We start from the raw sequence: 18,329 nt of genomic DNA on the forward strand, positions 1-18,329 counted from the left end.
AAAGGGCTAACGCTGATGTGTTCTGAAGATGATCTTCAAGAGGATGGCTTCACTGAGCGCTTCAAGTTTGACTCCACACCTCCTCGAAGGGCAGTGCTGCGACGAACTCCATCCCTTGAAGACTCTGAGTTCTCTTCCTCTGCTGCAACAGTGACTGCCAGAGTTATCGAGGATGAAGACGATGCTACTTCACCGCCACCTCCTTCAGCACGCGTCAACTCTGCTCCAAGCTCTTCAGCACCGCCAAACACCACCAACGACCCTGCTACTTCACCTACTCCGCATGGGAACGAGTAGATGCTCTATGTCTTCAAACCTTTTTGGTCCTTACTGACAAAAGGGGGAGAAGCATATGAGGTTGATAGTCTTCAAGCGGGTCCATATGGGCGGGTGCTTTATATTTTGCTTCGTGCTTACAACTCTCGTTTTGCTACATTTGGTTCTTTGAGTTGTAACACTTAAACTTGATGGCCGTCTGCTACTTATCTGCCACTTTGTTTTGCGGTGATAAATTCCGCATGTGCGACGATAAATTCCGCACTTAGATCATTCTACAGACGTCCATTTTCCATTATGCATTGTCATTATCTTCATATACTTTCACATGCATAGTGGATTGTCATCATAAGTTGAAGTGGATCTCCACAAGTACAACCTGCCATGTGCATTTGCATTCCAAAAGCAAATTACTTATATGCACATCTTCAGGGGGAGCCCTTGCAACTTATGAAGACAATTCCTTATCCTTTACAATTTCACAGACTATATTCCCCGTTGAAAACTTCAACTAGTTTGTCATCAATCACCAAAAAGGGGGAGATTGTAAGTGCATCTAGTGCCACCCCTAGTTGGTTTTGGAGTATTGACGACAAACCTAGTTGAGGGACTAATGTGTTTGTGAGAATTGCAGGATAACACAGGTAGAAGTCCCTCATTGATTCGGTTTTCCTACCAGAAATGACCCCTAAAAATGTATGAAGACATTGAAGTCAAAGGTGGTATATGAAGATATTCACATTGAAGACTATGACAAGAGAAGACACCACATGAAGCCTATGGAGCTCGAAGACTTAGATCTTTCGTAGTTCTCTTTCTTCTGTGTTGAGTCATAGGAACCACCGTACTGTTAAGTGGGGTCCAAGAGAACCAGTCAGAATGACTGAAGTGATGCTTAAACAAAACCTATGTCTTCGAGTGAAGACTTTGAGAGCGAATCTTGTCCAGAGTCGGGCAAGTCAGCTTTGCTTGAAGCCCAAGTAAAGTTGCCATGTGAGTTTGAAATCTGACCGTTGGAACACGTGTCAGTTCCTTAGTGACCCAGGATCATTTCGGACAAATCAGGTCGGGTTGCCTTGTGGCTATAAATAGCCCACCCCCTACAACCATAAACGGTTGGCTGCTCAGATTCATAGTACGGCTTTTGTCGTTTGAGAGCAACCCACCTCGAAGCCTTTGAGAGAGAATTCCTTGCGAGGATAAAGCCCTAACCACCCAGAGCCAAAGAGAATTAGGCATCACTTAAGTCTTCTTGTTTGTGTGATCTGAAGACTTATTACACTTGAGGACTGTGCAACCTCCAGCCGGTTAGGCCTCGCGTTCTGAGCATCCAAAAGACATTGTGGATTGCCGGTGAACGAAGTCTGTGAAGGTTTGGGAGTCTACCTTGAAGAATTACCAGAGTGATTGGGCGAGGTCTGTGTGACCTTAGCTCAAGGGGAATACGGTGAGGACTGGGTGTCCTGAGCTGCGTGTTCAGGACTGGGTGTCCGGGACTGTGTGTCCTAAGGTTTAAATACCTAGCCACCGTAACCAGACGTACAGTTGTCACAGCAACTGGAACTGGTCCAACAAATCATTGTCTTCAGCGAGTCACTGGTTTCATCTTCCCTTCCCTTTACTTACTGTTATTCCTTGTGAAGTCATTGTATGTTCGCACTATCTTTTGTCTTCACTGAGTGACTGCGTGTTCTGTGTAGCTTCACAATATCTTCCTACCCGATCCTTACTACATTGCTGCTATTAGTCATTGTGCTTTCACTCTATTGAATACTTGACTATGGCTTGCCTAGTGTAGTCTACCTTCCGCTGCAGGGTAATAGATTTATTTCTATCGTTTATCTTCATAACTTCCACGTTTTGAAGACTTTCATAAAAATCGCCTATTCACCCCCCCTCTAGTTGATATAACGCACTTTCACATAGTCTTGCCAAGCACTATGTTATGCCTAATCAGGGTTGTCACTTGTGGCCTATCCATCCTCAAGACCCATCTTGTATTCCTTTGGACATTTTTATGGATCAACAAAGTGCTGGCAAATCTAAAGAAAAAACTGACGGTGTGTGATTTTGAGGGGCGACCTATGTCTCACTAGAAGTGAGACCTAGGGAACCCTCACTGAAGCGGAGAGCGAGATGGCCCTGCCCGGACGCGCGGGAGGCCACAACCTCTTTTTTATGTTTTATGTTTTCGTTTTTTGCTTTATTTTTTACTTTTATTTATACTTTAAAATATTCTAAATATATATATATATTAGAAAAACACTCTACGAAAAACATTTGAAAAATGTTGACCAAGCATCTGAAAATTTTTAACTGTCTATAGAGAAAATGTTTATCACATATACAAAAAATGTATACAAAAAACAATGTGTATGAAATTTTTTGATCATGTATTTAAAAAAATTTGATCAACATTTGAATTTTTTTAAAGTATTTGAAAAATGTTAATCATGTACTTGAAAAATATTAAATGTGTATAGAAAAAATGTTGACCATGCATTAAAAATAATGAAAAGAATTAATCACTGCATATTAAAATGTTAATCAAGCATTTGGAATTTTTTGAACAAGTATTTGAAAAATGTTCATTGAGCATTTGGAAAATGTTAAACATTTATAGAAAAAATGTTGACCATGTATTAAAAAGATAAAAAAATTGATCATGTACATAAAAACGTTAATCAAATATTAGAAAAACATGTTAAATAAGTATTTCAAAAATGTTAATCAAGCATTTAGAAAATGTTGAATGTATATATAAAAATTGTTGACCATATATAAAAATAATTAATCAGGCACTTAAAAATGTTTAAAATATAGAGAGAAAATGTTGAGTACGTATTCTAATACTGTTAATCTTGTTTTTGAAAAATATTTCTAAAATATGTATAGATAAATTATTGACCATGTACTAAAAAATAAACTTGTATTTGAAAATGTTAAAAGTGTGTTAGAAAAATGTATTTTATATATACCAAAAAATTTGTATACAAAAACTATGAAAAAACCAAGGGAAAACAAAAATAAAAAATAGATGAAAATGAGATATAAAGCAAACAACAACAAAAATTAAGAAAAGAAAAGAAAAGAAAAAATGTAATTGAAAACTGAGAAAGAAACAAAGAAAACCAAAGCAAAACAAAGAAAAAGAAAAGAAAAGAAAAAACAATGAGAACCATGAAATAAAATAAGGAAAACCAAAGAAAAGTAAGGAATAGAAAAAATCAGTGAAAATGGAGAAACGAACGAAGAAAAACTGGTTGTAAACAAAGAACAGAAAACCCAATGGAAAACCATCTCTTTTCCTCTTAAGTAGGTCGCCCCCTATTATTTTACATGAATCCAAGGCTAACTCGCTGCGCTAGCAACGCTGCCTATCATGCCACAGACACGGGATTGAATCCTGGTTGCTCACCTTTTTCTTCTCTATTTCAGTTACAAGGTGTGCTATTGGGCCGACCCAAAACTGTTGATGCTTCAGGCAAAACATCCTACCGACTCAATCAATGGGAGATATTTTCCCTAAAAAACTTAATGTGAGATATAGTCGCCGCAGATTTGGGGGAGCTCCTCGTCGCGGCAACTTGTTGGGGTGACGCACAGGAGATCGACGAGCGCATTAGCGGGTGGACCGGCCCATGAAACATTTCAATAATTCTGGTTTTGGGAACCTTCTTGTTGACTCCCAATTGGTTATTTTTCTCTTTTGGGAACCTTCTAAGGACGTTCCTGAAACTTTTTTTCTGTTTACTTTTTGTTTTGTTTTCTTCTATTTCTTTTTTCTTCTTCCTCTTTTTATTTTTTTCCTTTTCTCTTTGTTCAAGTTCTTTTTTCATCTATTTTCATTTTTTCTGTTTCTTTCTTTATTTTTCCTTTACTTTGTTTTTATATTTCAGAATTTTACAAATGTTCAAAATACTTATAATTTAATTTGCATTTAATAAACTTTTTGGAATGTTAAAAAATTGTTCGCATTTTGCCAAAAATGTTCTGGTTTTCAATGCAATTGTTTACGTATTAAAACAATGTTTGTGTTTCCAAAGTTGTTCGAGACTTTCAAAAAAAATTCTCCATTTCAAAATTTGTTCACAAATTTTATGAATGTCCATGCTTTCAAAATCTTTGTTTCTAAAATTGGTTCTAGTTTAATAAATTTGTAAAAAAATCGAAAAATGTTCAGAATATTTCATAATTTGATTGCATTTTCACAAAAGTCCCGATTTAAAAATTTTGCTCGAAGTTTGAGAAATTGTTCACGTTTTATAAAAAATGTTCAAGGTTTTCAAAAAATGTAGGGCCTTCAATAATTTGTGCATGTATTCAAAAAATGTTCGCAATTCTTGGGAATTTAAATTTTCTTCATATTATTTTTAGAGTGTTTGTGCTTTCAAAAGCAAACTCTTTCAAAAATTTGTTCCAGTTTTCAAATTTTGTTTAAAAATTCAAAAATGTTCACGTTTCTAGAAAAAGTGCGGGAATCTCAAAATGAATTTATGATTTCAGAAGATTTCAAAAATTGTTCATAAGTTTACAGAGTTGTTCATGATTTTTTCAAGAAGATTTAAGTTCAATAGTTCCATGTTCTTTTAGTTTCAAGAAGCAGATCTACCTCTTTTTTAGGGCCAGATGCATATCTTGGCACTTCTGTCAAGTTGGCATTCCTCTAGCGCAGCAGATCAGCGTGTAGTCGCAGGTTCTAATCCCAGGAAACACCAACCAGTTTTTGTAAAAAATTTACCCTCGCTCCGTTGTGCACCGCAATGGGCTGGCCCAAGTAGACAATCCCTGTGTGATTGGCCGACTACTTGCTGCAAAGAGCGGCATATAGGAGGTCCCTGGGAGCTCCTAAGCCGCACCTTTAGCGCCACTAAGTCTTACTGCGCCCACGCGGTTGCAACCTGGGCGTGACCCAACAAGGCCGATGCAACCACTCGGGACGCTGATAAGAGCGTAAAAACAGCAAAAAATGTGGCGATGCAAGGATTTGAACTCAACCCACAACCTAACCACTAGAACAACTCACCTATAGTGATTGAGTAAAGCGCCAATAGTATAAGAACATGCGGCTGCGCTATTTATTGCATGTATACTGTATCACTTAATTTCTGAATTATTTTCCAAAACATCATGAATTTCAATAAGTTCATCATTTCGGAAAAAAAGTTCACAAAATATAAAAAAAGATCATTGATTTTGAAAAAAAAAGTTCATCGAATTTGAAATAAGTTCATTGAATTTGGTAAAAAAAAGTTCATTGAATTTGAACTAGTTCAACGAATTTTAAAAAAAATCATCGAATTTTAGAAAAAGTTCATCGATTTTGAAGAAAAATTTCATCAATTTTAAAGAAGATTTATCCATTTTGAAAAAAATTCACCATTTTGAAAAATGGTTCATCGATTTTGAAAAAAGTACATCTATTTGAAAAAGATTCACCAATTCCAAAGAAAAAGTTCATCAATTAGATTTTTTATAAATTTTGAAAAAAAGTACATAGATATGAAAACAGGTTCATCAATTTTAGAAAAAGTTCATCGACTTGAAATAAAGTTGACGAATTTGTAAAAAAAAGTTCACCAATAAGAAAAAAAAAGTTCACACACTTAGCATGAAAGAAGAAAGAAAAAAAGAAAAAATAAAGGGCAAACATAACAAAACCGTTTCCAAGAAAAACGAAAAAAGAAAGAAGAAAGATGAAAAGGGTGAAAAAGCTCTAAATAAACACGAATAGGTGACGCGATCGAGTGGTTAGGACATTGCGCCGTCAACAGCGAGCTTTAAAAAAAGAGAAAGAATAAATGAAAATGGGTCGGCCGTGCTGTGGGAGAGTGTGCGCCGGATTGAGTGAATGCCTAAAATGGACGCTTAAGGCGTCGTTTAGGATTCCCCGAGGTCCCCTCCTTGTCGGTGCCTCAATTGCCACTGGCGAATCCTAAACGACGCTCTAAGCGCCACAGGACGCACACCCCCGCTCGGCGATGGGCCAACCCATTGTCATTTTATTCCTTTTTGTACACTGCTGCAAAAAAGGTGCCGAGGTGGGATTCGGACCCATGCAGCCATGGTTCAGTAAAAGACAAGCTAACCACCCCGGCCACTCTTGATTTAGTGCTAAGGTACAGGTTCTTATCTCCTTAGTTCTTTCCTTTTCTTTTTTCCATTTCTTTTTTCTTTTACTTTTTTCACTTTCTTTTTTTCTAATTTGATGCAACAAGTTCATCGGATTTTATGAACCTTTCTTAAAATTTGATAAACTTTTTCAAAATTGATGAACATTTTCCTAATTGGTTGAACATTTTCCAAAATCGGTGAACTGTTTTTTTGAAATCGGTGAACTTTTTTTCCAAATTTTATGAATTTTTTGAAGTCGATGAACATTTTTCAAAATATATGCATTTTTTTCCAAAATATATGCAATTTTTTTCAAAATCGATGGAATTTTTAAAATTCATGATCATTTTTTGAAGTTTATGAAAAAAATCAAAACCGATGAAGTTTTTTTCAAATTCGACAAACTTTTTACAAGTTTTGTGAAACTATTTTTTATGTTTGTCAACTTTTTTTCAAAACCGATGAACTATTTTTTCAATTCGATGAGCATTGTTCAAAATCGATGAACTCTTTTTCTAATTTTTCGATGAACTTTTTTCAAAATCGATCAACTCTTTTCAAAATTGGTGAACTCTTTTTCAAAACCGACGATTTTTTTCAAATCGATGAACTTTTTTCAAAACTGATTATTTTGTTTCAAATCGATGAACTTTTTTCGAAATTAATGAACTTTTTTCAAAACCGATGAACTTTTGTTCAAAATTGATGAACTCTTTTTTCAAAACCGATGAACTCTTTTTTCAAAATCAATGGGTTTTTTCAATTCGATGAACTCTTTTCAAAATCAATGAACTCTTTTTTCCTTTTTTCCAAAAGGATGGACTTTTATTCAAAATCGATGCTATAATCAATGAACTTTTTAGATAAATCTATAAAATTTTCTAAAAACCGATCAACCAATTTACCTTTTATTTTTTTCAAAATAATTTATATTGGTTTTACTAAAGGAAACGTTAACTAGCTCCGTGTAGTGGTTATAGCATCGAGCCTTGAATGTTTTTTTAAATGGAAAAGGTTTATCCCATTACACATTCGGGCCAGTGATACATCTCCGACGTATCTATAATTGATAAAGTATTCATGCCATGTTTATAACAATTCTACATGATTTTGGTATGATTTGATTAGAACTAATTCAGACTGGCGCTGTTTTCAGCAGAACTACCGTGGTGTTGTTTTTGTGCAGAAATAAAAGTTCTCGAAATGGGCTGAAAATTTACGGAGATTTTTTTCTGAAAAATATAAAAAATACTGGAAGAAAAAGATACAGAAGAGGATTCCCGGGGCCACCACAAGGGTGGGGGCGCCCCACCCTCCTAGGGCGCGCCACCCGTCCTTGTGATCGCCTCGTGGGGCCCCCTGGCGTGAAACCAGCGCCACCCTTCCTATAAATCCTAAAAGCCCTCAAATAGAAGAGAGATCAGGAATTCCGCCGCCGTAAGCCTGTGTAGCCACAAAAAACCAATCTAGGCCCTCTCCGGCACCCTGCCGGAGGGGGCCATCATCATCGGAGGTCATGGAGGAGGAAGCCGGAGGGGTCACCATCGTCATGGAGGCCAAGGACCAGAGGAAGAACCTTGCCCCATCTAAGGGGGAGGCCATGGAGGAGGAAGCACAAGGGGGAGACTCTCTCCCCCTCTCTTCGGTGGCGCCGGAGTGCCACCGGGGGAATCATCGCCGCGGTGATTGTCTTCATTAACATCACCATCTTCATCACCATCCTCTTCTCTTTTACGCGGTCCACTCTCCCGCACCTGTAATCCCCTACTTGAACATGGTGCTTTATGCCACATATTATGATCCAATAATATGTTGCCATCCTATGGTATTTTGAGTAGATTTCTTTTGTCATTGGGTTGATTGATGATCTAGATTGGTACGAGTTATATGTTTTATTTTGGTGCTATCCTATGGTACCTTTCGTGTCGTGCACTGATGTCCACTACGCAACTTTATTCTTATAGACTCGTGTTGGGCCTCCAAGCGTAGAGTTCTGTAGGACAATAGCAATTTTCCCTCAAGTGGATGACCTAAGGTTTATCAATCCGTGAGAGGTGTAGGATGAAGATCGTCTCTCTCAAACAACCCCGCACCAAATACAAGAAACCTCTTGTGTCCCCAACACACCCAATACAATGGCAAATTGTATAGGTGCACTAGTTCGGTGAAGAGATGGTGATAAAAGTGTAATATTGATGGTAGAAATATATTTTTATAATCTGAATAAATAAAAACAGTAAGGTAGAAAATAGTAAATAGACACAAAAACGATATTGCAATGCTTGAAAATGAGGCCTAGGGTCTGTACTTTCACTAGTGCAATCTCTCAATAATGCTAATATAATTGGATCATATAACTGTCCCTCAACATGCAACGAAGAATCACTCCAAAGTTCCTATCTAGCGGAGAACATAAGACAGAATTGTTTGTAGGGTACGAAACCACCTCAAAGCTATTCTTTCCGATCAATCGATCCTAGAGTTCGTACTAAAATAACACCAAAGATATTCTTTCCGATCGATCTAACCAAGAGTTCGTACTAAAATAACACCAAAGCAAATTCAGATTCATAATATTCAATGCAACACAAAGAACTTCAAAGAGTGCCCCAAGATTTCTACCAGAGAAACAAAGCCAAGAACCTGCATCAACCCCTATGCATAGATTACCCCAATGTCACCTCGGGAATCCGCGAGTTGAGTGCCAAAACATATATCAAGTGAATCAATACGATACCCCATTGTCACCACGAGTATTCAATTGCAAGACATATATCAAGTGTTCTCAAATCCATAAAAGTATTCAATCCGATAACAACAAAATCTCAAAGGGAAAAATTCAATTCAACACAACAAGATAGAGAGGGGAAAACACCATATGATCCGACTATATTAACAAAGCCCGCGATACATCAAGATCGTGACATCTCAAGAACACAAGAGAGAGAGAGAGAGAGAGATTAAACACATAGCTACTGGTACAAACCCTCAGCCCCGAGGGTGGACTACTCCCTCCTCATCGTGGTGGCCGCCGGGATGATGAAGATGGCCACCGGAGATGATTCCCCCCTCCGGCAGGGTGCCAGAACGTGGTCTAGATTGGTTTTTGGTGGCTACAGAGCCTTGCGGCGGAGGAACTTCTGATCTAGGTTAACCCCGGGGTTTTTTGGAATATTTGTCAATTTATAGGGTAAAGAGGGGGTGCGGGAGGCCACCGAGGTGGGCACAACCCACCTGGGCGCGTCTGCGCCCCCAGGCGCTCCCTGGTGGGTTGTGCCCCCCTCGGGGCACCCCCTAGGTGCTGCTCTAGCCCATCCTGGGTATTCTGGTCCATAAAAAATCTCCAAAAAGTTTCGCGGTGTTTGGATTCTCTTTGATATTGATTTCCCGCGATGTAAAAAACAAGCAAAAAAACATCAACTGGCACTGGGCACTGGATCAATAGGTTAGTCCCAAAAAATTATATAAAGTTGCTATAAAATGATGTAAAACATCCAAGAATGGTAATATAACAGCATGAATACTTCATAAATTATAGATACGTTGGAGACGTATCATCATCCACAAGCTTAGTTCCTACTCGTCCTCGAGTAGGTAAATGATAAAATAAATAATTTATGAAGTGTGAATGCTAGCAAAGTGCATAAGTTTGATCAATGATAATTTCAATCACTTTTACTAGCATCATGACAGCAACTCTTTCTTATAAAATTTCTCATGTTTAAAGTAGTAACCAATCCACATGTTAAGGTTCAAACAATGAATTCTCTTGAAAAACTCAACAACCTATGTTCTCAGTCACCAAGCAATTGCAATTCAACTTATTCAACATAGTTTAAGTAAGAGCTCCACATACTCAACCATCATCTAGTCTTCTATGATTGCTAACACTCACCGCATACACATGAGCAAAACGTTTCAACGGAACACATAGAAAGATAGGGGCTTATATTTTCGCCTCCCAATGTATTCACCTCAAGGATGATGTCAACAATAATAATTCATGCTACCCATATCCAACTGGATATATGTGCCTAGATCTTTCCTCACCACATGATGCTTGCCAAAAGAGAAAAATAAAAAGGAATAGAGAGAAAAACTTTGACTCTTTGCATAAAAGTAAATACTGAAAAATAAAAGATAGGTCCTTCACAGAGGGAAGCAGAGGTTGCCATGCGCTTATGTGTTTGTATGCTCAACCCCTTAGTGTAAAAAATGCCACGTTATATTGCCCCTTATGATAGCAACCTTTATTATGCAGTCTGTCGCTTTTATTCTTTGCCATCATAAGTTCGTACAACGCTCAATTTTCTCTTACACTAAATGATCTAACACTTTTAGAAGCAATTTTTATTGCCTTATTGCACCGATGACAACTTACTTGAAGGATCTTATGAAGGAAATATGCCCTAGAGGCAATAATAAAGTTATTATTTATTTCCTTATAATCATGATAAATGTTTATTATTCATGCTAGAATTGTATTAACCGGAAACATAATACATGTGTGAATACATAGACAAACAAAGTGTCACTAGTATGCCTCTACTTGACTAGCTCGTTAATCAAAGATGGTTATGTTTCCTGACCATGAACAATGAGTTGTTATTTGATTAACGAGGTCACATCATTAGTTGAATGATCTGATTGACATGACCCATTCCATTAGCTTAGCACCCGATCGTTTAGTATGTTGCTATTGCTTTCTTCATGACTTATACGTGTTCCTATGACTATGAAATTATGCAACTCCCGTTTGCCGGAGGAACACTTTGGGTGCTACCAAACGTCACAACGTAACTAGGTGATTATAAAGGAGCATTACAGGTGTCTCCAAAGGTAGATGTTGGGTTGGCGTATTTCGAGATTAGGATTTGTCACTCCGATTGTCGGAGAGGTATCTGTGGGCCCTCTCGGTAATACACATCACATAAGCCTTGCAAGCATTACAACTAATATGTTAGTTGTGAGATGATGTATTACGGAACGAGTAAAGAGACTTGCCGGTGGATACCGACGATCGAATCTCGGGCAAGTAACATACCGATGACAAAGGGAACAACGTATGTTGTTATGCGGTCTGACCGATAAAGATCTTCGTAGAATATGTAGGAGCCAATATGGGCATCCAGGTCCCGCTATTGGTTATTGACCGGACACGTGTCTCAGTCATGTCTACATTGTTCTCGAACCCGTAGGGTCCGCACGCTTAAGGTTACGATGACAGTTATATTATGAGTTTATGCATTTTGATGTACCGAAGGTTGTTCGGAGTCCCGGATGTGATCACGGACATGACGAGGAGTCTCGAAATGGTCGAGACGTAAAGATTGATATATTGGAAGCCTATATTTGGATATCGGAAGTGTTCCGGGTGAAATCGGGATTTTACCGGGTTACCGGGAGGTTACCGGACCCCCCCGGGAGCCATATGGGCCTTCATGGGCCTTAGTGGAAAGGAGAAAGGGGAAGCCCAAGGTGGCTGCGCACCTTCCCCCTCCCCTAGTCCTATTAGGACTAGGAGAAGGTGGCCGGCCCCCCTCTCCCTCTTTCCCCCCTTGGGAATCCTAGTTGGAATAGGATTGGGGGGGAGTCCTACTCCCGGAAGGAGTAGGACTCCTCCTGCGCCCTCCTCCTGGCCGGCGCCCCCTCCCGCCTTGGCTCCTTTATATACTGAGGCAGAGGCACCCCAGAAACACAGAAGTTGATCCACGTGATCTATTCCTTAGCCGTGTGCGGTGCCCCCTGCCACCATATACCTCGATAATACTGTAGCGGAGTTTAGGCGAAGCCCTGCTGCTGTAGTTCATCAAGATCGTCACCACGCCGTCGTGCTGACGGTACTCTTCCCCGACACTTTGCTGGATCGGAGTCCAGGGATCATCATCGAGCTGAACGTGTGCTCGAACTCGGAGGTGCCGTAGTTTCGGTGCTTGATCGGTTGGATCGTGAAGACGTACGACTACTTCCTCTACGTCGTGTCAGCGCTTCCGCAGTCGGTCTGCGTTGGGTACGTAGACAACACTCTCCCCTCTCGTTGCTATGCATCACATGATCTTGCGTGTGCGTAGGAAATTTTTTGAAATTACTACGAAACCCAACATCTTATTCAATCCTTAGGTAGGTATGGTGGACTCTGAAAATAAGATTTGGGTTTAAGGGTTTTTGGATGCACAAGTAGTATCTCTACTTGGTGCGGAATTTTTGGCTAGCAAAGATGGGGGGCAAGCACCACATGTTGAAGGATCTATGACAATATAACTTCTATGTGAACATGAACAAACATAAACCATTACGTTGTCTTCCTTGTCCAACGTCAACAATTTTTGGAATATAATATTTTTATGGGGGCTCACAATCACAAAAGATATCCAAGATAGTGTATTTGTATGTGAAAGTTCTCTTCATTATACTAATTATTCGTGAATTGCTTGTATGACCAATATTGTGATCGTCAAGCTTCAAAAGATTTCATTTTCTAAACCCAATGTGAAGCTACCACTAGGTACGATATGAACATATAATTTCAACTTCATGATATTCAATTCATTCAAAAATTTACTCATAGGATATAAGTGAAGCACAAGAGTAAATGACAAACTACTCCAAAAAGATACGAGTGAAGATCATAAGCAAAATATTTCTTTCTCTCAAACTAATTTAAGTGAAGCAATAGGGAATTTCTTCAAAAATATTAAAGCACACCGTGCTCAAAAAGATATAAGTGAAGCACTAGAGCAATTCCACAGAAAAGAGCTTCGTTGATGGGATGTGCGTGCCGCTTACCTAGCCTCCCTGGCAACTATTTGAGGACTCTATTTTATTGAAAAACTTTCAGATCTAAGTACTTTATTAAAACATCAAGCGAAACAAAATAAAATGACATTCCAAGGATAACACACATCATCTGAAGAAGCAAAAACTTAGGCTCAACCGATACTAACCGATAGTTGTTGAAGAAAAAAGGTGGGATGCCTGTCGGGGCATCCCCAAGCTTAGATGCTTGAGACTTCTTGAAATATTCTCTTGGGGTTCCTTGGGCATCCCCAATCTTGAGCTTTTGTGTCTCCTTAATTCCCCTCATATCATGGTTTTCCTAAATCTCAAAAGCTTCATCCACACAAAACTCAACAAGAACTCATGAGATAAGTTAGTATAAACCAATGCAAAAACCTCATCATTCTCTACTGTAGAAAATCACTAAAATTATTATTCAACATTCATACTAAATGCCTCTGCATATTTAATACTCCTATCCTAAAATAGAATCATTAAACAAGCAAACATATGCAAACATAACAGCAATCTACCAAAACAGTACAGTCTGTAAAGAATGCAAGAGTATCAATACTTATTCAACTCCAAAAATTATGAAAATTTACCACAGTGTAGAAAATTTAGCATAGCTTATTTTGCAAAAAGTTTCAACATTTTATCACATTCTGACTTTTCTAGAGAATTTTTGCAACAACAGTAAACTTTCTGTTTTCAAACAGCAACATGTAGACTTGTAAAATAAGCATAGTAAAGGCTATCAATGCCACTTTTGTTGAAATAAAAGATGCAAACCATTATTCTAAATAACAGCAAGCAAACGCTAACAAAATAAATTTACGCTCCAAGCAAAACACATATCATGTGACGAATGAAAACATAGCTCCAAGTGAGGTTACCGATAATGTTGGAGACGAAAGAGGGGATGCCTTTCGGGGCATCCCCAAGCTTAGTTGCTTGGATCTTCCTTGAATATTACCTTGGGGTGCCTTGGGAATCCCCAAGCTTAGGGTCTTGTCACTCCTTATTCTCCTCATATCGACATCTCACCCAAAACTTGAAAACTTCAATCACACAAAACTTGACGGAACTTTGTGAGATAGGTTAGTATGATCAAGAGCAAACCATTTCACTTTTGGTACTGTCAAAGACAGGATTCATAATTGTTCTCACACAATGACTATTGTAGCATATCATTTCCGCAATTTATATTGAACAATATAAGCCATGGAAACCAAGCAAACTATGCATCGAAAACAGAATCTGTCAGAAACATAACAGTTTGTAGTAATCTGTACTGCAACCATACTTCTGCTACTCCAAAAATTCTGAAAAATTAGTAAAACCTGGGTAATTTGTCTATTAATTTTATTCAAAAAGAATCAGAATTTTATCACGCTTCTGTTAAAATGAGAATTGTTTTCCTGAGCGCAAAGGTTTCTGTTTTTCAGCAAGATCAAAACAACTATCACCGTAAGCCATCCCAAAGGTCTTACTTGGCACTTTATTGAAACGAAAGCAATAATACATGATTACTACAGTAGCCTAATCATGTGAACACACAAAAACAGTAGGTAAAAGTGTTGGGTTGTCTCCCAACAAGCGCTTTTCTTTAATGCCTTTTAGCTAGGCATGATGACTTCAATGATGCTCGCATTAAAGATAAGAATTGAAACACAACGAGAGCATCATGAAGCATATGACTAGCAATTTTAAGTCTAACCCACTTCCTATGCATAGGGATTTTGTGAGCAAACAATTGGTGGGAACAAGAATCAACTAGCATAGGAAGACAAAGCAAACATAACTTCAAGATTTTCAACACATAGAGAGGAAACTTGATATTGTTGCAATACCTACAAGCATATGTTCCTCTCTCATAATAATTTTCAGTAGCATCATGAATGAATTCAACAATATAATCATCACATAAAGCATTCTTTTCATGATACATAAGCATAAAATAAATTTACTCTCCACATAAGCAAATTTATTCTCAAAAATAGTAGTGGGAGCAAACTCAACAAAATAACTATCATGGGATTGAAAATTAAAATCATGATGACAAGTTTCATGGTTATCATTGTTCTTTATAGCATACATGTCATCACTATAATCATCATAGATAGCAACTTTGTTCTCATAATAATCAATTGAAACCTCTTCCGAAATAGTGGATTCATCACTAAATAAAGTCATGACCTCTCCAAATCCACTTTCATAATTATTACAATAAGATTCAACACCTTCCAAAATAGTGGGATCATTAGTACCTAGAGTTGACACTCTTCCAAACCCACTTTCATCAATATAATCATCATAAATAGGAGGCATGCTTTCATCATTATAAATTTTCTCATCAAAACTTGGGGGAGTAAAAATATCGTCTTCATCAAATATAGCATCCCCACGCTTGTAGCTTTGCATATCATTAGCATCATGGATATTCAAAGAATTCATACTAACAACATTGCAATCATGCTCATCATTCAAATATTTTGTGCCAAACATTTTATTGACTTCTTCTTCTGACAATTGAGCACAATTTTCCGAACCATCATTTTCAAGAAAGATATTATAAAGATGACCAATAATATGATGCAACCTCAATTCCATTTTTTTGTAGTTTTCTTTTATAAACCAAACTAGTGATAAAACAAGAAACTAAAAGATTTGATTGCAAGATCTAAAGATATACCTTCAAGCACTCACCTCCCCAGCAACGGCGCCAGAAAAGAGCTTGATGTCTACTACGCAACTTTATTCTTGTATACTCGTGTTGGGCCTCCAAGCGCAGAGTTTTGTAGGACAGTAGCAATTTTCCCTGAAGTGGATGACCTAAGGTTTATCAATCCGTGGGAGGTGTAGGATGAAGATGGTCTCTCTCAAACAACCCTGCAACCAAATACAAGAAATCTCTTGTGTCCCCAACACACCCAATACAATGGCAAATTGTATAGGTGCACTAGTTCGGCGAAGATATGGTGATAAAAGTGTAATATTGATGGTAGAAATATATTTTTATAATCTGAATAAATAACAATAGCAAGGTAGAAAATAGTAAACGGGCACAAAAACGGTATTGCAATGCTTGAAAATGAGGCCTAGGGTCCGTACTTTCACTAGTGCAACCTCTCAACAATGCTAATATATTTGGATCATACAACCGTCCCTCAACGTGCAACGAAGAATCACTCCAAAGTTCCTATCTAGCGGAGAACATAAGACACAATTGTTTGTAGGATACGAAACCACCTCAAAGCTATTCTTTTCGATCAATCTATCCTAGAGTTCGTACTAAAATAACACCAAATCTATTCTTTCCGATTGATCTAACCAAGAGTTCATACTAAAATAACACCAAAGCAAATTCAGATTCATAATATTCAATCCAACACAAAGAGCTTCAAAGAGTGCCCCAAGATTTCTACCGAAGAAACAAAGACAAGAACGTGCATCAACCCCTATGCATAGATTACCCCAATGCCACCTCGGGAATCCGCGAGTTGAGTGCCAAAACATATATCAAGTGAATCAATACGATATCCCATTGTCACCACGAGTATTCAATTGCAAGAAATATATCAAGTGTTCTCAAATCCATAAACGTATTCAATCCGATAACAATGAAATCTCAAAGGGAAAAACTCAATTCAACACAACAAGATAGAGAGGGGAACACACCATATAATCCGACTATATTAACAAAGTCCGCGATACATCAAGATCGTGACATCTCAAGAACACGAGAGAGAGAGAGAGATTAAACACATAGCTACTGGTACAAACCCTTAGCCCCGAGGGTGGACTACTCCCTCCTCATCGTGGTGGCCGCCGGGATGATGAAGATGGCGACCGGAGATGATTCCCCCCTCCGGCAGGGTGCCGGAACGTGGTCTAGATTGGTTTTCGGTGGCTATAGAGCCTTGCGGTGGAGGAACTTCTGATCTAGGTTAACCCCGAGGGTTTTCGGAATATTTGTGAATTTATAGGGTAAAGAGGGGGTGCAGGAGGCCACCGAGGTGGGCACAACCCACCTGGGCGCGCTTGGGCTCCCAGGCGCACCCTGGTGGGTTGTGCCCCCCTCGAGGCACCCCTGAGGTGCTGCTTTGGCCCATCTTGGGTGTTCTGGTTCATAAAAAATCTCCAAAAAGTTTTACAGTGTTTGGACTCCGTTTGATATTGATTTCCCGCGATGTAAAAAACAAGCAAAAAACAACTGGCACTGGGTCAATAGGTTAGTCCAAAAAATGATATAAAGTTTCTATAAAATGATTGTAAAACATCCAAGAATGATAATATAGCAGCATGAATACTTCATAAATTATAGATACGTTGGAGACGTATCACGCACACGTGAAGGATTCCCGTTGTAGGGTGTTGCAACACATTCATGATTCACTTTTAGGGGGTTGCTAGAATGACAGAATGTTAAACCCAAGTAAGGGGGTTGTTGCGTATGGGATAAAGGGGACTTGGCGCTTTAATGCTATGGTTTGGTTTTACCTTAATGATCTTTAGTAGTTGCGGATGCTTGCTAGAGTTCCAATCATAAGTGCATATGATCCAAGGAGAGAAAGTATGTTAGCTTATGCCTCTCCCTCATATAAAATTGCAATGACGACTACCGATCTTGTTAACAATTGCCTAGGACAATTCCGCACACCAATCCATCATTATTCCACACTCGCTATTTATAATATATAGTGATATATTCTAACTTTATGATAGCAACGCCTACTTTTATATTTTAGTTCTCCGATATCATACAAAGTTATCTTCTTCATACCCACAACGTTGTTTTTATTTCTCGTTTCTTGTTGGAAGCAAACATTCGGTGTATGTAGAGTCGTACAGTAGCAGATAGTACTTGAGAGAATATTGATCTTACCTTTAGCTCCTTGTGGGTTCGACACTCCATACTTATCACTTCCACCTTTGGAAAGTGCTACGATGATTCCTTGCACTTGAGGATTATCAGTCAACTAAATCGCTGGCAACCACATCAGCTACAAAGTTTGGTACATCTGACAGCCACATACAGACATCTGATCCAACCAAACTTGTGCCAAATGACACCAATTTATGAGCAATTACATTACATGACCTGGGGCACCACTTGATGGAAACTGACTGAAAGTAATACACCAATTTAAATTTTCCTT

The sequence above is a fragment of the Triticum urartu genome, chromosome 3A (assembly GCF_056163025.1).
Source record: "Triticum urartu cultivar PI428250 chromosome 3A, HENAU_Tu73, whole genome shotgun sequence".
NCBI lineage: Eukaryota > Viridiplantae > Streptophyta > Magnoliopsida > Poales > Poaceae > Triticum > Triticum urartu.